This window comes from Leucoraja erinacea, chromosome 7 (assembly GCF_028641065.1).
Source record: "Leucoraja erinacea ecotype New England chromosome 7, Leri_hhj_1, whole genome shotgun sequence".
In the NCBI taxonomy this organism is placed as follows: Eukaryota; Metazoa; Chordata; class Chondrichthyes; order Rajiformes; family Rajidae; genus Leucoraja; species Leucoraja erinaceus.
In genome coordinates, this window is record NC_073383.1 from 69,389,292 (window position 1) to 69,410,530 (window position 21,239).

General features: G+C 44.6%; 1 long non-coding RNA gene across 1 annotated transcript in view; it reads left to right on the forward strand.

Annotated features, from left to right (window-relative positions):
- The window catches only part of LOC129699093 (uncharacterized), a 48,935-nt gene extending 28,455 nt beyond the window's left edge, over positions 1–20,480 (forward strand). Inside the window, exons 2-3 of the long non-coding RNA XR_008723780.1 lie at positions 11,610–11,660; positions 19,760–20,480. This is a non-coding gene — a long non-coding RNA (uncharacterized LOC129699093). The remainder of the gene's footprint in view (positions 1–11,609; positions 11,661–19,759) is intronic.
- Positions 20,481–21,239: the final 759 nt, after the last annotated feature.

Consider the following 21,239-nt stretch of genomic DNA (forward strand, 5'->3'; position numbering starts at 1 on the left):
GGGGTATGGGAGGAGACGGCTCGAGGGTTAAGGAAGGGGAGGAGACAGCAAGGGCTAGCAAAACTGGGAGAATTCAACGTTCATGCCATCCGGACGCAAGCAACCCAGGCGGAATATGAGGTGCTGTTCCTCCAATTTCCGATGTTGCTCACTCTGGCAATGGAGGAGACCCAGGACAGAGAGGTCAGATTGGGAATGGGAGGGGGAGTTGAAGTTGAAGCTATCCACCTGGAAAACTTTGTGTTTTCCAGGTGGATAGCAAACTATCCTAGTTTCAGTCAAATGTGAATTGGTAAAAATTAAGAATTATTTATCAGCAAAATATTTCAAGTGTACAGCTGCCATACTTCAGCATTAATACCCTGAGGTAAAACTTGTACTTTATACTTTTCAACTGTTTTTGTGGTATTCTGAGTATGCACTCTCCAACTAAGGCAAGAACAAGATATATTTTATGAATACATTTGAGGAGCGTCTGCCAGAATGGCTTGGGCGAAATTGAGATGAATTTATTAACTAATGGGCCTGTCCCACTTAGGCGACTTTTTAGGTGACTGCAGGAGACTATGCAGTCATAGAAACATAGAAACATAGAAATTAGGTGCAGGAGTAGGCCATTCGGCCCTTCGAGCCTGCACCGCCATTCAATATGATCATGGCTGATCATCCAACTCAGTATCCCGTACCTGCCTTCTCTCCATACCCTCTGATCCCCTTAGCCACAAGGGCCACATCTAACTCCCTCTTAAATATAGCCAATGAACTGGCCTCGGACTACCCTCTGTGGCAGAGAGTTCCAGAGATTCACCACTCTCTGTGTGAAAAAAGTTCTTCTCATCTCGGTTTTAAAGGATTTCCCCGTTATCCTTAAGCTGTGACCCCTTGTCGTGGACTTCCCCAACATCGGGAACAATCTTCCTGCATCTAGCCTGTCCAATCCCTTAAGAATTTTGTAAGTTTCTATAAGATTCCCTCTCAATCTCCTAAATTCTAGAGAGTATAAACCAAGTCTATCCAGTCTTTCTTCATAAGACAGTCCTGACATTCCAGGAATCAGTCTGGTGAACCTTCTCTGCACTCCCTCTATGGCAATAATGACCTTCCTCAGATTTGGAGACCAAAACTGTACGCAATACTCCAGGTGTGGTCTCATATGGTCGCCACATGATCGTGGGCGGTTGCCGGGGAGTCGCCTTCATGGTCGTGAGGAGTTCCCGCATTCTGGGAACTAGTCGCGGCCTCATTATGGTCGCTGTCAATTTTTATGTTGAACAATTATCGGCGACTAGAATGAAGCCTCCATGGAGAGTAGCGAGAATTCGCGAGCTGTAGGTGGGTTGGCAGGAGGTCGAAGGATCTGGTAGGTTGTACAGTGTACCGAAACATGATAAAGGGAATAACGTTTAGTCCAGTAAAGTCTAATTAAAGATAGTCTGAAGGTCTCCAATGAGGTAGATAGTAGTTCAGGACCGCTCTCTAGTTATTGCTAGGGTGGCTCAGTTGCCAGATAACAGCTGGCAAGAAACTCCCTGAATCTGGAGGTGTACGTTTTCACACTTCTATACCTGATAGGGGAGGTGAGAAGAGGGAGTGACTGGGGTGAGACTAGTCCTTGATTATGCTTATTCAATTCAATTCAATTCAACTTTAATGTCATCGCACAAATACAAGTATGAGTACAACAGTTTTGCGTCAGTCCGTAGTAGTTGTACATAAAGAAATAAAAAAAATAAGCAGGGAAGATACAGAATAATAAAAAAAAAAAAATTAAACAATTCGGAGGGAGGAGCTATCGGCGGGACTCCGAGTTCAAGTGTGATTGTATGGTAGAAGCTATCCTCATCCCTAGATGACCTGGCTCCTGTACCGTCTGAAAACTCCAGGACAGTTTGGGACTATTTTTCTGAAGCAAGGAAGGCTAAGCAGGGACCTTAAAAAAAATTAATTCATGAGGGGCATGGATAAGGTGGATGGACATATTCACCCAGATAGGGTGGTCTAAAACTCCAGGACATTGATTTAAAAAAAATGAGATTAGCTGGAAGGAATGGGTGGGTTCGATGACATTTTGAGTCGAGACAGATTTCGGGTGAGAGGTGAAAGATTTAAAATGCTTGGATAATGACCATGCTAAAATGGTAGCCGTGGAGATTTCACTTGAAGAGTAAACATTTACAGATTTTTCCTCAAGATACCATTAGACATCTTCATTTTAATAAAAAATAATTTCACTTTGGTATGTATATATGGCCAAGTAAACAAATGGAATTTTAAGAAGTTTCACTTGCCGTTTTTGCTGCTTCCATTGTCGTTATTATTTATCTGATACGTTGGAGCTCCGCTCGGGCAGTGCACCTGAAATTTTGTTGTATGTATTTACAATGACTATAAAGTGTATTATTATTATTACATGTTCTTAAACTACAGTCCATAAATTAAATGGTTCAAGGTTGGTTATTTTCAAATCCTGCACTAGAGGGCAGTAGGGAGCTGTGAGAGTGATCTGTACATCAATAACATTCATAAAAAACGTGGCTTTTTGAACTTTAAGGTTGCTGGAAAGACCTTTGCCAATATTTATAGTTACTGGAGAGGTTGTTTCACTGCCATTCTGGATCATCATTTTGGCCTGCATTCTTCTGAGTGGGCCGCACAGCCTGTATCCATCTCCCACATGTGTAGGAAGGAACCGCAGATGCTGGTTTAAACCAAAGATAGACACAAAAAAAGCTGGAGTAACTCAGCGGGACAGGCAGCATCTCCGGAGAGAAGGAATGGGTGATGTTACGGGTCGAGAAGTCTGAACAAGTCTGAAGAAGGGACTCGACCCGAAACGTCACCCATTGCTTCATCTCCCGCATTCTCCATTCTCTGCAATTTAACTTTTTTTCTACTGGAAAATGTTCCTTGAGATGAGTGGTGAGGATGTGGATAAAAGGAGGGCTCCCGGTGATAGAATTGTCTTATATGTGTGTGGACCAGGAGAGATCCCCCCCTGTTTTGGCAAAATTGTCACCTTATTTTAATGTTTCTGAACATGTCTGCCATTCAAGAACACATAATACCTAATATAAAAGTTATTAAAAAATCAAGGATTATTAAAGTTTTCTAAAAAAAATAAAAACATCAACAGAAGAAGAGTCAAAGACATAGAACTGCACAGGGCAGGAGCAGACCCTTCAGCCCAACATGTCCATGCCGATCATGATTTACAGTAAACTAATCTCCTCTGCCTGTATGTGATCCATACCCCTCTATTCTCTGCATATCAAGACTGTTGAAAAATGAAGACATTTTGACAGGTACATGAATAGGAAATGTTTAGTTCAAGTTCAAGTTCAAGTGATAGGACAATGGAATTCTTGCTCTGCTTCAGCACACAGAACACAGTAGGCATTTACTACAAAACAGATCAATGTGTCCATATACCATAATATAAATATATGCACACACGAATAAATAAAATGATAAAGTACAAATAACAGATAATTGGTTATTAATAATCAAAGTTTTGTCCGAGCCAGGTTTAATAGCCTGATGGCTGTGGGGAAGTAGCTATTCCTGAACCTGGTTGTTGCAGTCTTCAGTCTTTAGAGGGATATGGGCCAATTTCAGGCAAATGGGGCAAGCTTAGTTGGTCGGCATGGACAAGTTGGACTGAAGGGCCTGTTTCCATGCTGTATGACTATGGCTCTCGTTCTCACATTTAATTCACAAAATTAAGTTTATTACAGGTTCAAAAGGCAACGAGTACACACTATTGTAAGGAAACGCAAATCTAAAAGAAAATCTACATACAAGCAAGTATCAACGCAAAATGTAATCATTCTTATTCTAAATGCACTCAACCCTTTGTGATGCCCAATAGACCCAGAAGCCAGCCAAAGTGTTTGTGGCCACAGCATATTCTCTCTCAGGAACATCTAGGATGGACCTGCATGGAGTGAACGTAGAGAGGATTTTTATTAGTGGAAGCGGCCGTAGCCTCAGAATAAACGAACATACCTTTAGAAAGGAGATGGGGAGGAATTTCCTTTCGACAATAGAAAATAGGTGCAGGATATGCAGGTTGGTATATCCCTTTTAGCTCTTTTTTTTTTAACATATCTTCTGTTTTTTTTTCTCTTTTTCCTTTTCTACGGCTTACTTCTTAACTTTTTTTTCCATTTCTCTGTGTCTAAGGGTCTTTTTTTTAGCACTTTCACACACTCACTATCCTATCTCACTTTCTTTACTTTTTTTTTACAGCTTATGAAGTGGTACAAGAAATGTATTATGTTATTTTTGACTTATATTATTGTAATGTACACTACTAATAAATAAAATTATAAAAAAGGAAAAAAATGAAAATAGGTGCAGGAGCAGGCCATTCGGCCCTTCGAACCATTCAATGTGAACATGGCTGATCATCCACAATCGGTACCCCGTTCCTGCCTTCTCTCCATATCCCCTGACTCCGCTATCTTTAAGAGCCCTATCAAGCTCTCTCTTGAAAGTATCCAACCAACCAACCTCCACCGCCCTCTGAGGCAGAGAATTCCACAGAATTTAGTCAGAGGGTGGTGAAGCTGTGGAATTCATTGCCAAGTCAATGGATACTTTTAAGGTGGAGATTGACAAATTCTTGATTAGTACGGGTGTCATGGGGTTATGGGGAGAAAGCAGGACAATGGGTTTGAGAGGGAAAGATAGATCAGCCAAGAGTGAATGATGGAGTAGACTTGATGGGCCGAATGATGTTATTCTGCTCCTAGAACGTATGAACTTGTGAACCCTGGCGTGGATGTAAACCTGGAAGAGGGACAAGAGGTTTGATCGGGTGAAGCTCTCAGCTGTCTGGTGCCATGACCCACGAATGGATTGAATGCCAGCAGCAAACTAACCAGAAGATCCCTGCCCAAAGATCAGAAGAGTGGGGCTGAAGTATTCTTGGAGTATTTTGTGCGTAGTTCTGGTCGCCCAGATACAGGAAGGATGTCATCGAGCTGGAAGGGATGCAGAAAAAATATCACAAGGCTGTTGCTGGAACTGAAAGTTTCGTTTAGTTCAGAGATACAGCGTGGAAACAGGCCCTTCAGCCCACCGAGCCAGCACCGACCAGAGATTCACGCACACCAACACTATCCTACACACACTGGGGCCAATTTTACAATTTTACCAAGCCAATTAGCCAACAATCCTGTGTGTCTTTGGAGCGTGGGTGGAAACTGGAGCAGCCACAGAAAACCCACGCAGGTCACGGGGAGAATGTACAAACACCGTACAGACAGCACCCACAGTCAGGACTGAATCCGAATCTCTGGTGCTCAGTCTGAGGCAGCAACTCTACCATAGCACCACTGTTCTGCTGAGCTATAAATAGAAGCTGGTTAAGCTGGGACTTCTTTCCCCTAGAGTGCAGAAGGCTAAGAAACAGCTCAGATAAGCACCTTGGTCAACATGGACTAGTTGGAACAAAGGGCCCTATTCTGTGCCCTATGACTCCATTACTCTAAAATTGTGCTTGATCTGTTCACAGATTTCCCTGCAGAGGGCACCAAATTCAAACACTTGCCAGCAGAACACTAATCAGGGCCACACAATGCAATAATAAACTATGGGCTGCTGGATGTAACATGAATGGCAAAAGCAAAGCCCAGGCCATTAGTGAAATGGATGTTGCCTATGTCTTCCTTTGCTCCCTGCAAAGCCACAGGCAAGTTTTACTGATGTGCATCTTTATAAATAAACAAATGTTATTGCTCATGCTCATACCGCCATCCAGTACAGAAATAGGCCCTTCAACGTGTCCATGCTGGCCATCAAAGCCCATCAAAACTCATCCATTTACCGAAACTTGCTTCTCAGACTCCTAAATCTCGACAATTCAAGTGCTCATCTGAGTACATCTTCAGTGGGGGAGAATACTTGCCTCACTATCCCCTCTGCTGGCATAGTGGGGAAAAAAATGGTATTAATGTAGACTTTCCCACTTAGGAAACCTGAACGGAAACCTCTGGAGACTTTGCGCCCCACCCAAGGTTTCCATGCGGTTCCCGGAGGTTGCAGATGGTTGCCGGAGGTTGCAGGTAGTGGAAGCAGGTACTGACAAAAACTGGCGCAAAGTCTCCAGAGGTTTCCGTTCAGCTTTCCTAAGTGGGACAGGGGCATTAGTATCAATGGGTGGTTGATGATCAGTGTGGATCTGGTGAGTTTTTTACACATTCCACACGTCTCTATGATTGAGTTTATCTTTAGTTAAGTTTAGAGATACAGCACGGAAACAGGGCCCTTCAGCCCACCGAGTCTGCGCCGACCAGCGATCCCAACACATTAGCACTGTCCTACACACACGAGAGACAATTTACACATATACCAAGCCAATTAACCTACAAACCTGTACGTCTTTGGAGTGTGGGAGGAAACCGAAGATCTCAGAGAAAATCCACGCAGGTCACGGGGAGAACTTACAAACTCCATACAGACACCCGTAGATCCCAAGGGGATCGAACCCGGGTCTCCAGCGCTGCAAACGCTGTAAGGCAGCAACTCTACCGCTGCACCACCGTGCCGCCCTATTCTATAATAAATGATAATAATATAATATATTCATAATAATAAACATAATACATCCATGCTGCTGTGCTTAGGATTTTAATATTGATATAGGCCAATGGACAAGACCATTTATTGGACTGGATTGGGTTGGTGTTGATTTATTATTGTCATGTTATTGAAATACAGTGCAAGGCATTGTTTTGTGTGCTCTCCTGACAGATCATACCACACATGAGTACATCAGGAAGCGTGAATAGAGGAAGGATGCAGTGCACAGAATTCAAGTGTTACACTTACAAAGAGTTGGTCTTGGCATCATGTTCGGCACAGACATTGTGGGCTGAAGGGCCAGTCTTGTCCTGGACTGTTCTATGTTCAATGTTCTCTGCCTATGTGATCCATATCTCTCCATTCTCTGCATATCCATCTGCCAATGCAAACGCTTAAATGCTACTACCATATCTGCCCCCACCTCCACTCCGTGCATGGGACTTTGCAGGCACCCACCACTCTCTGTGTAAAAGCAAAACCTACCCCTCACATCTCATTTACAGCTTTGTTCCTCTGGCCTATGCCCTCTAGTCTTTGACATTTCCATTTTGCGAGAAAAAGGTTTTGATTCTCGACCCTGTCTATGCATTTATGAATTTTATAAACTTCCACCAAGCAGCAAGTACCTGCTGTGACTTTTGTAGGGATTGTACCCTGAGCCCCAGTGTTGTTACTTCCACTGCACCACTTTCTGCTCCTTCCACAACACCTCAGATAATGTATCATTCATGACAAGGGGCTGTAATGGGGCAGGTGATAGCAACATGAACTCTTCCACTGCACTGCTTCCACAGGGTGAACTGAGGTGGAGATTGCTGGCTGTATGAACGCCTGCATTATTTGAACAGGCGACACGTTACAGAGCTGTCCCAGCAACTAGGGTTCAATCCTGACCTTCGGTGCTGTCCATAAACATATTCTTGTCTGACACTTGGGTTTCTCCCAGGTGCCCTGGTTATCTCCTGCATCCCAAAGACATGGGCCTTAATGTAATAATAGTAGAACCTGGAGATCTGGAGATCTGGAGTCCGGTTTATTATTGTCATGCATACTGAGGTACAGTGAAAAGCTTTGTTTTGCATGCTATGCAATCCGATCAGATTATACGATGCATACATATAATCGTCAAACTCAAGTCCAATCGGTAAAGCAAAGTGGTAGATACAGAATGCAGAATATCGTGTTCAGCATTGTAATACATCATTGTCTCTTAAAAATAGCGGAGTAGTGGAGTCAAGAGATATGGGGAGAAGGCAGGAACGGGGTACTGATTGGGGATGATCAGCCATGATCACATTGAATGGCGGTGCTGGCCTACTCCTGCACCTATTGTCTATTGTCTATTGTAAGACAGATCCATAGACAAAGTCCAATATTTGCAATGGGATATAGGTGAATGGGACAGTACCCTAGCTTATGGAAAGACCATTCAGAACCTGATAACAGAGGGGAAGAAGCTGTTCTTGAGTCTGGTGCTGCTTGTTTTCAAGCTTCTGTATCTTAGCCTGATGGGAGCAGGAAAAAGAAGGAATGATGCAAAGGGTATTTGATTCACTACCACTTTGTGGGCACAAAGGCCTTGATCCTTTTTGTGCAACCCCTATGTCTGCAATGAAGTCATGATTTTCTCTTTGACTTTGAAAGTCTGTATCAGTTCAGTTACTGAGCAGATACAGGACTACAAAAAGTAGTAAATACTGCCCAGTCCATCATCGGCTCTGACCTCCCTTCCATCGAGGGGATTTATCGCACTCGCTGCCTCAAAAAGGCTGGCAGCATCATCAAGGACCCACACCATCCTGGCCACACACTCATCTCCCTGCCACCTTCAGGTAGATGGTCCAGGAGCCTGAAGACTGCAACGTCCAGGTTCAGGAATAGTTACTTCCTCCCAGCCATCAGGCTATTAAACTCAACTCAAACAAAGCTCTGAACATTTATAGCCCATTATCTGTTTATTTGCACTTTATCTGTTTTTATTTATTCATGTGTGTATATATTTACAGTATATAATGGTATATGGACACACTGATCTGTTCTGTATTCATGCCTATTATATTCTGTTGTGCTGAAGCAAAGCAAGAATTTCATTGGGACATGTGACAATAAACTTTCTTGAATCTTCTTGAGTTCAGTTTAGTTCATTGTCACGTGTACCGAGGTACGTTGAAAAGGTTTTGTTGCGTGCTAACCAGCCAGTGGAAATGCAATGCCTGATTACAATCGAGCCATTCACAGTGTACGAGATACATGATAAAGGGAAAGTAAATAATGTTGTTGCAGGAGTAGAGATTTAAAAGTGTGGAGCAATTGTAATAGGTGATTGGGGATCTGCTTCTGTGGCTAGCACGCAAATAGTCGCCTGGGTTGGTCACCATATTTGTATCACGCATGTCCCTGAATAAATGCAGAGTACTAACCACATTCCAGCCCTGCTGGGAAGAAAGGAACATTCAAACGAATGCCATTGCTGCAGTAATCTCACACTCACCCCTGTGCTTTGTCATTATCCCCTGTCCACCTTTCAGACACTTTCTGCTGGATGCCGATACACTGCCTGAGAGTCCTCCTAATGATACCATGGGGTTGGTGTTCACAATGAGATCTCCACTGCACTGATGAAAACAAATTCAGATTTGGTGACGACTTTGCAAGCACGCACCAAAGAGCCCAAATTGCGGCCTCACCTAGCCTAGTCTAGTACGGATGTGTGTAGGAAAGAACTGCAGATGCTGGTTTAAATCAAAGATAGACACAAAATGCTGGAGTAACTTGCCGGTACAAATGTATTGGCTCAATTTGTGTTTGTTTTTCTCATGCTGGTAGTGGTGCACATGCCCAGTCTGACCTGTTGAGCATGTCTTCATGACTCCTACATTATTTTGTCCATGATGTCACTCCCTAACTGCTCCCATTCACTCATTGGGCAGATGACCTTGTCTACTGCTTGTTCTCCTGTTCACACTGGCACACCCTACCCAACCCTTGCTGTGGCATCACCAGCTTCGTTTCTCTCCTTCCCAGTTCTGAAGAAGCATCTTCAAGCTGAAGCTTACCAACATCTTTCCTGGTTCTCGGGGAGAAGGCAGGAGAATGGGGTTAGGAGGGAGAGATAGATCAGAACTATGAATCTGCACTGTGCGCTATCCCTATGACGAGGAAACACTTTTTCTCACAGAGAGTGGTGAGTCTGTGGAAGTCTCTGCCTCAGAGGGCGGTGGAGGCAGGTTCTCTGGATGCTTTCAAGAGAGAGCTAGATAGGGCTCTTAAAAATAGCGGTGTCAGAGGATATGGGGAGAAGGCAGGAACGGGGTACTGATTGGGGATGATCAGCCATGATCCCATTAAATGGCGGTGCTGGCTCGAAGGGCCGAATGGCCTACTCCTGCACCTATTGTCTATTGTCTATTGCCTATGCTCTACACAACCCTCCCCCGAGCCCTGTTATTCTGGTCGCCCAATTTTGGTCGCCCAATTATAGGAAGGATGTCAACAAAATAGAGAGAGTACGGAGGAGATTTACTAGAATGTTGCCTGGGTTTCAACAACTAAGTTACAGAGATAGGTTGAATAAGTTAGGTCTTTATTCTCTGGAGCGCAGAAGGTTAAGGGGGGACTTGATAGAGGTCTTTAAAATGATGAGAGGGATAGACAGAGTTGATGTGGACAAGCTTTTCCCTTTGAGAATAGGGAAGATTCAAACAAGAGGACATGACTTCAGAATTAAGGGACAGAAGTTTAGGGGTAATATGAGGGGAACTTCTTTACTCAGAGAGTGGTAGCGGTGTGGAATGAGATTCCAGTGGAAGTGGTGGAGGCAGGTTCATTGGTATCATTTAAAAATAAATTGGATGGGCATGTGGATGAGAAGGGAATGGAGGGCTATGGTATGAGTGCATGCAGGTGGGACTAAGGGGAAAAAAAAATTTGTTCGGCACGGACTTGTAGGGCCGAGATGGCCTGTTTCCGTGCTGTAATTGTTATATGGTTATATGGTTATATGGTTATTCACCGTGAAGGTCCTGCCCTGGTTTGGGACCTCAGACATATCTGCATTATTTGCATCTCTGCAATACAGCTCACCCCTTCCATGACACGCTGGTCAACCTGAGGAGTACCTTCAGCAACAGATTGGCGATCCTTCTTCCCTGTGGCTATCAAACTGTACAACTACTGCCCCTTCTGTCGTAGAATAAATAGTTGGAGAAGTGGCAAGGGGATTTCAACATGGGCCAATGTTATGTCCTTGAATTTCACCTCAAAGAGGTTAGATTTGACTTTTATAAATAAAGGCATTACAATGCCCTGGAGAAATGAAGAAAGTAATTAAAAAAGCCTAATGAAATCTAGGGTTATATTCAAAGGACTGAATTACAAGAAGATAGAAGTTATGTTACAGCCACACAGAATCCTCAGGCAACCGCACCTGGTGTATTATGAGCAGCTCAGTGTACCACACCTTAGGAGGGATATATTGGTCTTGAAGTTTGTGCAGGATGTGTTTACAAGCGTGAAACCTGGATTCCAAGGGTTAAATTACAAAATGAGATGAGGGAAACTAAGGCTGGATATGTTGGAATTTAGGGTGTAGGTGATTCAATTAGCTCTTTGCAGCCCTGAAAGGGCTAGCAGGTAGAAGACACAGGAGAAATTTGAAGCGGGCCGCACAATTGCCCTCGAGCACTTCGAAAAGTCACAAAAATAAAACAAAATGAAAGTAGAAATAGTTGGGTTTGTTGAATGAGGCCCGACGGAATGAAACAAGAATAAAGCTACGCTAACAGCCTACATAGACAGCCTGGGACCGACGATATTATTGTGTGGCTACAATCACTAACATGAGACAAAAGCATCTTGAACAAGCCCTACATGAAAAAACATTCCAAATGTAATTTCCAAATTCGGAATAAAGGGCACGCTCTTTATTAAAGTTACAGATCAAGGAATATTTGCAACAGCACAAATTCCTTTGAGGGTTTTAAAACAAAATTATGTTTCTCTATCTTTGCTTTAACTTACAGATGGTCACGGAGTTGGAATAAGAATCGCTCACACTCCTATCGTCTGGCTCGGTATGTTTGGGTAAAGGTAGTAATGGAGTGGGGAGGGGTAGTGAAGAATGAAGGGGGAGGGGGGGGGGGGGGGGGGAGTTGTGACACCTGTATGGCATAGCAGGAAAGGTCACATACCAACCTGCAAGTCTATCCTGCCCTACTTATTACTGATACAATGTCTTACATTCTTTCCTTTTGTGCTGACATGATGTGGTTTCAAGTCCATGTCCAAGTGTAAGTAGCCTGGTTGTAACCCAATAGAGACTGGTGGCATTTGTACTCCTCGCACACAATAAAACCCAATTTTTGGATCCTTCTCAGCATTTCACCTGCCCTTCAGTGAACTAGCCGAGCATTGCTGCCTCCAGCCCCTGCCACCGCTGCACTTCAATTAAAGAACTATCAAGATAGACACAAAATGCTGGAGTAACTCAGCGGGTCAGGCAGCATCTCTGGAGAAAAGGAATAGGTGACGTTTCGGGTCGAGACCCATCTTCAGACTGAACGTCCACAGTAAAGATGAGGGCGTGGGGGCTCGGAAAGCGGAAGTCATTAAAGGGACGAAGGGTGAAGTGGAGAATTCCACAGACTCACAACTCTCCGTGTGAAAAAGTGTTTCCTCATCACCGATCATAATGGCTTACCCCTTATTCTTAAACTTTGGCCCCTGGTTGTGGACTTCCCCAATATCGGGAACATGTTTCCTGCCTCTAGCGTGTCCAAACCCTTAATAATCTTATAAGATCTTCCTCTCATCCTTCTAAATTCCAGAGTATACAAGCCCAACCACTCCATTCTCTCAGCATATGACAGTCCTGCCATCCCGGGAATAAGCCTAGGCTGCACTCCCTCAATAGCAAGAATGTCCTTCCTCAAATTTGGAGACCAAAACTGCACACAATACTCCAAGTGTGGTCTCACTAGGGCCCTGTACAACTGCAGAAAAATCTCTTTGCTCCTATACTCAACTCGTCTTGTTATGAAGGTCAACATACCATTCTCTTTCTTCACTGCCTGCTGTACCTGCATACTTACTTTCATTGACTAATGAACAAGGACCCCCAGATCCCGTTGTACTTCCCCTTTTTCCAACGACACCATTTAGATAATAATCTTCTTTCCTGTTTCTGCTATCAAAGTGGATAACCTCATATTTATCCACATAAAATTGCATCTGCCATGCAACTGCCCACTCACCCAACCTGTCCAACCTGCATTCTCTTAGCATCCTCCTCACAGTTCACACTGCCACCCAGCTTTGTGTCATCTGCAAAAGAGGGAGCAACAGAGATAAAGTGTAAGGTGTGAAAACAAAACATCAAATGGGATGTAGATCAAGGAAAATGTAGAATAGATCGTTGTTAGCTAGAAGAAGGTGACAACGAAGTATTCAGAGATAACATTTAATCAGGTGGACAGTCAGACTGGTCGGAGAACTAGGAACGGGGAGGGATGGAGAGTGAGGGAAAGCAAAGGTTACTTGAAGTTAGAGAAGTCAATATTCATAACGCTGTGGTAAAAGCTGCCCAAGTGAAATATGAGGTGCTGTTCCTCCAATTTGTGCTGGGCCTCACTATGCCAGTGGAGGAGGCCCAGGACAGAAATGTCAGTGTGGGAATTGGAAGGGGGCGGTAAAAGTGTTTAGCAACCGGGAGATCAGGTAGGTTTAGGCGGACTGAGCGGAGGTGTTCCACAAAATGATTGCCGAGTTTGCGCTTGGTCTTGTCGATATATAGGAGTCCACACCTGAACAGCAGATACAGAAGGTGAGGTTTGAGGAGGTGCAGCTGAACCTCTGCCTCTCACCTGACTCTCAGTCTGAAGAAGGGTCTCGACCCGAAAAGTCACGTATTCCATCTATCCAGAGATGCTGCATGTCCCGCTGAGTTACTCTAGCATTTTGTGTCTATCTTCAGTGTAAACCAGCAGTTGCAGTTCCTTCCTCAACTACACCCAACTACCTACCCTTGCTCGCTAGTTATGAGGTATCAATAGACAATAGGTGCAGGAGCAGGCCATTTGGCCCTTCGAGCCAGCACCGCCATTCAATGTGATCATGGCTGATCATCCCCAATCAGTAACCCATTCCTGCCTTCTCCCCATATCCCGACCACTATTTTTATGATCCCTACTAGCTCCCTCTTGAAAGCATCCAGAGAACCTGCCTCCACCGCCTTCCGAGGCAGAGAATTCCACAGACTCACCACTCTCTGTGAGAAAAAGTGTTTCCTCGTCTCCGTTCTAAATGGCTTACTCCTTATTCGTAAACTGTGGCCCCTGGTTCTGGTCTCCCCCAACATCGGGAACATGTTTCCTGCCTCTAGTGTGTCCAAGCCCTTAACAATCAGAATGTTTCTTTTAATTTCATGGAGACTCCTGGAGAATGTAATCTCTAATCCCAATGTTTGGACTACTTGGTGAATAGCTGCTGATTTCAGTTTTAATCACTGTTTAGGAAGTTGAGTGTCACAGAGTTCTGACTGGATTTGTCTCCAGTTGTAGGTCAGGGGAGATGCCACTGGGTGACAGTAAAAGCAAAATGTTAAAGCTCTTTTTCAGGCATCCTTTGCAGGCAGCATCGCAACTTTTATATTGCAATGCCTGATAATTACTGAGCCTGGCAAACCTACCCAATGCTATGTTGGAGGCCCAGCAGTGAATAATAATAATAATAAAATGAAAAATAAATTCTAGCAATAATAAAGAAACATTCACGGGCCTTTCAAGACATGGGAAAAGTGTTTTACCGGGAATTAATTCATCTGAAATATCATCATTAATGGGAAGCAAGGATACTCTTCCTCAACACCAGGTAGGTCCCTGAGGAACGTTGGCACCGATTCCATCTTGTTCTCCTGCCACAGGTCCTAAACAGTTGTGTCCCATGAGTCACCATCTGTTACACCTTCTGGTGCCAAGATATCTCACATGGTCCACAATTTGGTGGCAATGGCAGGAGAGGAGATGCCTGGCAATCTCCATTCCCAATGGATGGAGGAGAATGATCCTCATTCATCCAAGGCACCAGCCTTTGCTTTAGCCACAGCTTTGTTCAGAAGTAAGGCTCAGAATCGAGAACCAGAGGGTAGAGGTTTAAGTGGGGGGGGGAGGATTTAATAGGAACCTGAGGGGTAACATTTTCTCACAAAGGGTGGCGGGTGTATGGAACGAGCTGCCGGAGAAGGTGGTTGAGGCCGGTTCTATTGCAACGTTTAAGAAATATTTAGACAGGTACATGGATAGGACAGATGGGATATGGGCCAAACGCAGGCAGGTGGGACCAGTGTAGATGGGACGTGTTGGTCGGTGTGGGCAAGTTGGGCCGCAGGGCCTGTTTCCACACTGTATCACTCTATGAATATGAGTCTAAGTACTTCCTCAATGGGGTGGCACAGTGGTGCAGTAGTAGAGTTGCTTCCTTACAGTGCCAGAGACCAGGGTTCGATCCTGACTATTGGTGCTGGCTGTACGGAGTTAGTACGTTGACCACGTGGGTTTACTCCTGGTGCTCCGGTTTCCTCACACATTCCAAACACATGCAGATTTGTATGTTAATTGGCTTTGGCAATTTTTTTAATTGTCCCTAGTGCGTGGGATAGTGCTGGTGCACGGGGTGATCGCTGGTCGGCGCAGAATTGGTGCGCTGAAAGGCCTGTTTCCATGCCATATCTCTAAAGTCTAAAGTCTACAGTAAAGTCAAGAATTTTCCTCTTTTTTAAGACATTTTCTCCCCCCAGTAAGTGATGCCTGTTATGAAGAAAGACGGGATAGACTCGGCTTGTACTCGCTAAAACTTAGAAGATTGAGGGGGGATCTTATAGAAACTTACATAATTCTTAAGGGGTTGGACAGGCTAGAAGCAGGAAGATTATTCCCGATGTTGGGGAGGTCCAGAACAAGGGGTCACAGTTTAAGGATAAGGGGGAAATCTTTTAGGAGCGAGATGAGAAAAACATTTTTCACACAGAGAGTAGTGAATCTCTGGAATTCTCTGCCACAGAAGATAGTTGAGGCCAGTTCATTGGTTATATTTAAGAGGGAGTTAGATGTGGCCCTTGTGGCTAAAGGGATCAGGGGGTATGGAGAGAAGGCAGGTAGAGGATACTGAGTTGGATGATCAGCCATGATCATCTTGAATGGCGGTGCAGGCTCGAAGGGCCGAATGGCCAACTCCTGCACCTATTTTCTATGTTTCTATGTGGACCTTCAATGCGTGCATGTCTATCTTCTTTGGCCGATACGCTCGTTGGTGGTCATTCCTGTCCTTCATCATACTTGACCTTCTTCCATCCTCACCTTTCCTAAGCACCAGCCTGATTTCACTTTCAATCCCACACCCAGGTGACCACATGAGCTTCCTTGAACTACCATCTCCAGAAGACCAACAACCTGATGAATGAATCTCTGACAACTCCATTCCCCATCTCCTGTCCGGATCCTTCTACCACCTTCTAAGACCTATCTCCAAGCCCCATCTCCATCCCCATCCACCCCCAAGTTCTGCAATGTGGCCTATATGACTTCCTCCACCAGCTTCCCAATGGTGTAGTGAACAAAAGGAGGACCTGTCCTTCCATAAACATTCTGTCACGCTCCTACCTTGGGCCTCTGACGTGTTAAAATTTCATTGCCAAAGTTGAAGGGGGGCGGGGGAAGGAGGGGAGGGAAGGGGGCACACACATAAAACTGGCCTGGGCCTCACACAGCGACGCATTAAAGTGCCAGGAATTTCCAGCCCTTTCATTCCCTGCCATGAAATTCACTGAAAGTGGGCAGAGAGAAAAAAAAAATCCCGAGATCCCTTTTAGTTGAATGAGAAGCAAGTGGAGTACGGAGCAAAAGTAATTACCTCAAATTCGATGCCAATGACCGATCTTGTCAGTCATAAATAATGCTACATCCGCCAACAAAGGGCATCATGTGAATAGTGTAACAGTGAAGCGTTTTCTCTCATTTCCCAAGTTTGTACAGTCTCACAAATTGTGAGTGGCCGTAAATTCTCTTTATATTCAAAACAGGAATCAAATCAGTAAAAGAAAATGAACCTAGGTGCAGGTCACATTAACAACAGAGTTAATTAAAATGATAGCATTGAGGTATATCAGCTGCTGAGTTGTAAATCTGCATTGAGGAATTTCAAAGGCATGCACTGTATTTGTGAAAAGCAGCTACTAACTGGGCCACCCTGCGAGTGCTGGCTGAGAGATGCTTTTACAGTTGTTAATTACTGCATGCCCAAGGTGTTTCAGAAATGCATGCGTGCACACTGCTGCTGCTGCTGCTGCCCAAGTTCCCTTTTCTTTGTATTCTTGCTACGGCCACAAGCACCTCACGGGCCTTATCAAAACAAGGGGACAATCTACAAGTACTTGAGGACTTCTGTCAAGAGGGACCCAGGCTGCTATCGACTGCCATGGGCAAAGCCTTCGCCGGCATAGATAGATAGGGTAGACAGTTACAACCTTTTTTCCCCAGGATGGAAATATCAAATACTAGAAGGCATAGCTTTAAGGTGAAAGGGGCAAAGTTTAAAGGAGACTAGACCAAGTGCACTCAGACACCTGGTGTAAGCGGCCGAAGGAGCGGATCCCTGAGGATTGGTGGTGGTGGTGGTGGTGATTGTTGGTGGTGGAAGCAGGTGGGAGGCGGCTGATTCGGAGGTCCGGGCCGCTGAGGAGGAGGATGCTCACCGTCGGGGATCGGCGTCGGCGTTCCACCAGCCCGGCGTGAGGGCCTGAAAATCGGGCCAACCGGGGCGGCGACTGCGGGTGCTCGGAGGGCCCCGACCACGGATGAACACGGAGGGGAGGCTGGCTGGACTATGGTGCCATCCTCACCTTGGTGCCATTTATGTTATGTTGTGTCGTGGACTTTCTGTGTTTGTGCTTTTTTTTAATTCAATTTCAATTTTATTTTTAATGTTTTATTATTTATTTATTATTATATATTTTTTTGTGATTTTTTTAATGATACGGGAATGATAATGGTAAGGGAAATTCATTTTGTTGTCTCAAATTGAGACAATGACAATAAATTTGAATACAATACAATACAATACAATATGATAGTGGAATTAAAGGAACCTTTGGATAGGTATATGGATATGCACCAAATAATGATAGAGTGAATATGGAGAGGATGTTTCCAGCGAGAGTCAAGGACCAGAGGGTACAGCCTCAGAGTTAAAGGATGTATCTTTAGAATGGAGATGAGGAGGAATTTCTTTAGCCAGAGGGTCGTGAAATTGTGGAATTCATTGCCACAGACAGCGGTGGAGGCCAAGTCAATGGGTATTTTAAAGCAGAGATGAACAGGTTCTTGATTAATAAGGGCATCACAGGTTATGGAGAATGGAGTTAAGAGGGAAAAATAGACCAGCCATGATTGAACGGCAGAGCAGATTCGATGGACTGAATGGCCTAATTCTGCTCCTATTTGTTATGGCTTTTACAGTCTTATGGAACGGAAGGATATGAATTATATGAAGGCAGGTATGAGTTGGTCTTGGCATTATGTTCAGCATGGACATTGTGGGCCGAAGAGCTTGTTCTTGTGTGGGACTGTCCTATGTTCCAATGCTCCATGTTCTAGATTTAGTTTGATCTGTCAAAACCAGCTTGGGTTAAGTGAATGGGAATTTTTTGCCCATTGCTCTGTGGATTATAAACTGTATAAGTGGGGTGATTGTTTCCAAAAATGTCATTTGGCACTTTTAATATCAAATTTGTAAAAAACTTTTGACTATGAAAACCGCACTAAAATAACAATACTTCAAAAAAGAAATGCGGGCAATTGTGTTAACAGCAGTTTAGTTTACTTTAATTTTGCCTTAGAGATACAGCGCGGAAACAGGCCCTTCGGCCCACCGAGTCCATGCGGACTAGCAATCACCCGTGCACTAGCACTAGTCCACACACTGGGGACAATTTACAAATTTACTGAAGCCGATTAATCTGTACATCTTTGGAGTGTGGGATGAAACCGGAGCACCCGGAAAAAACACACGGGGTAACACGGGGAGAACGTACAAACTCTGTAACGACAACACCTGTAGTCAGGATCGAAGCTGGGCCTCTGGCACTGTGAGGCAGCAACTCTACCGCTGAGTCACCATGCCGCGGTTGTGCATTTGACAGTGGACACCCATGAACGTTGTTATAATATGGCACATTTTTAGTCAACTTGCATTGACCCCAAAGTGCTTCACATAATTACATTACATTTTACACACAGGCAAAGGTGGGTGAAGTGTCCTGCCCCAAGGACACAACGACAATATGCACTCCAAGCGGGATTTGAACCGGCTACCTTCCGGTCGCCAGCCGAACACTTAGCCCATTGTGCCATATGTCTTCCCTTGTTGACTTGGAAATGACTGCTGCAGCTAGTCTTCACTGTACCCACAAGGAGAATAACCATGGACAGGACCACACACTGCAGTAAGTAACAATGGTCAATTGAGGTCAATAGGTAAGAAAGGCCTTTGCATTTCAACAGCAGCCACTCATCAAAAGAGGCATCACTGTGCCTTGGTAGATTGAAAATATTCCCCAGTAATTTGCCATCTCTGGCAGTAGTTAGCCAGAGAGTGAATTGTAATGAATAGCTGTAATTAAAATCTGGTTGAAAAATCTATTTCCCCTCCTCCCCCTTTTAGTGTTTGTTTAGAGCTGACAATGATGAAGCTGGGGAGACCTGAGCCAGTAAGTGTAATTTTATGTGGGAACGCATCATCTTGTCAAGAGAGCCGAGGAATTGAAGGAGGAATTTAAATCTTTGGTCGTAAAAGATGTCAATATGGAACTGCAGCCGCCTCAAGTCCCACTTAAAACTATAGAGGAAAAAAAACTGGAGAGTGAAATAACAGAGTACAAATAACAGCCAGATACACAAGAAAGAAGCTGGAATCTTGAGTAAAACACAAAGTTCTGCTGAGTCCGTCCAGCACTTTGTGTTTCTACAATGCGCGGTTACTGACTGTAAAGTTGAATTTGCATTTCTCTGGTACATGATGCCTTTGAAGCATTGAAATGCCGTTCCGAGCAGTCCTGTTGGTTGTGCAGATAGACCCAAACCCAAACCTCAAACCCAAAATGTCACCTATTCCTTTTCTCCAGAGATGCTGCCTGACCCGCTGAGTTACTCCAGGTTTTTGTGTCCATCTTCGGTTTAAACCAACATCGCGAAGCTGTGATTCGCAGAGCTCCCAGCGCGGGCGGCGATGAACAACACCGCGGAGTCCCTGGGGCCCTATGCCGAGGGCCGTCAGCGTGAATCTCTGCCCGGCGCGGCCTGGGGACTTCGGGAGCCGCGGACTCCGGTGGGTAGCGGCCGCTTCGGAGGTCCAAGCCGCTGAGGTAGGCCTCCCGTTCCTACGTCGGAGTTCCATCATCCCAGCGAGTGGGCCTGAGCGGCAGGCCGCCCGCAGCGGCAACTGCGGAGGTCTCCGGAAGCCCCTCACAGTGGGAAACCTTTGGATTCTGCTGTATGGGGATGTTTTATGTTGGACTCTATTGTGTGTTGTGTTCTTTATTTTAATGTATGGCTGTATGTGCAAAAACAAATTTCAAACCTTGGTCTGACAGTAAAGTGCCATCGTATCGTATCGTATCTGCACTATTCTGTAGCACTATTCCCACACTATTCCTACACTGTTCCACTATTCCAACACTGTTGGTTCTGCATTCAGAATTTATAACAAGACCATGTCGGGGTAGTTTTTCGCCATTCTGCCTTGCATTTGTACATAGTTATGTAAATAATTGATGTAACTATGGAATATGATGACATCATCATGATATGTGATTTTTTAGTTGTTAATAAATGTTGTTGGTATGTAATAACGTACACACCCTACTCTGAACCTCTTGATGTCTTCTGGCTATATTAATAATTAGAACTTACCAGCGCTCTCCCTGTAAGGCCCAAGGCCTGCCTTCAAATATGTGCAATAGGTGCTGAGGATCATCTTAATTACTGGCAGGAAAGCCATCTGTGGACAAGTCATGAAAAACAATTTGCCGTTGTCACCTTCAAAGGATATTTCCTAATTTGAGCTGCAAGAATGCAAGAATGTGTTGCAATCACAAAGCACGAGCAACAGAGAGGCCCAGGCACAAGGAACTGCAGATGCTGGTTTGCCAAAGAAAAAAGGAAGGATATTCTTGCTATTGAGGGAGTGCAGCGTAGGTTCACCAGGTTAATTTCCGGGATGGCTGGACTGACATACGATGAAAGAATGGATCGACTGGGCTTGTATTCACTGGAATTTAGAAGGATGAGAGGGTATCTTATAGAAATGTGTACAATTCTTAACGGGCCTGTCCCACTTAGGCTATTTTTAGGCGACTGTCGGTGACTGTCATAGTTGCAGCAGGTCGCCGAAAAACTGGCCACTGGACCCCCCTTCGACATAAAATTTGAAGTAGAATCATTACTTTAACAACCAAAAAAAACAAAGTCAGCACCAGCGACAACCCACCTTAACCTGGCGACAACATACAGGCGACACCCCAGCGAATATGTGGGAACAGCCTAGTCACCTGCAGTCACCTAAAAATCACCTAAGTGGGACAGGCCCATTAGGGATTGGACGTG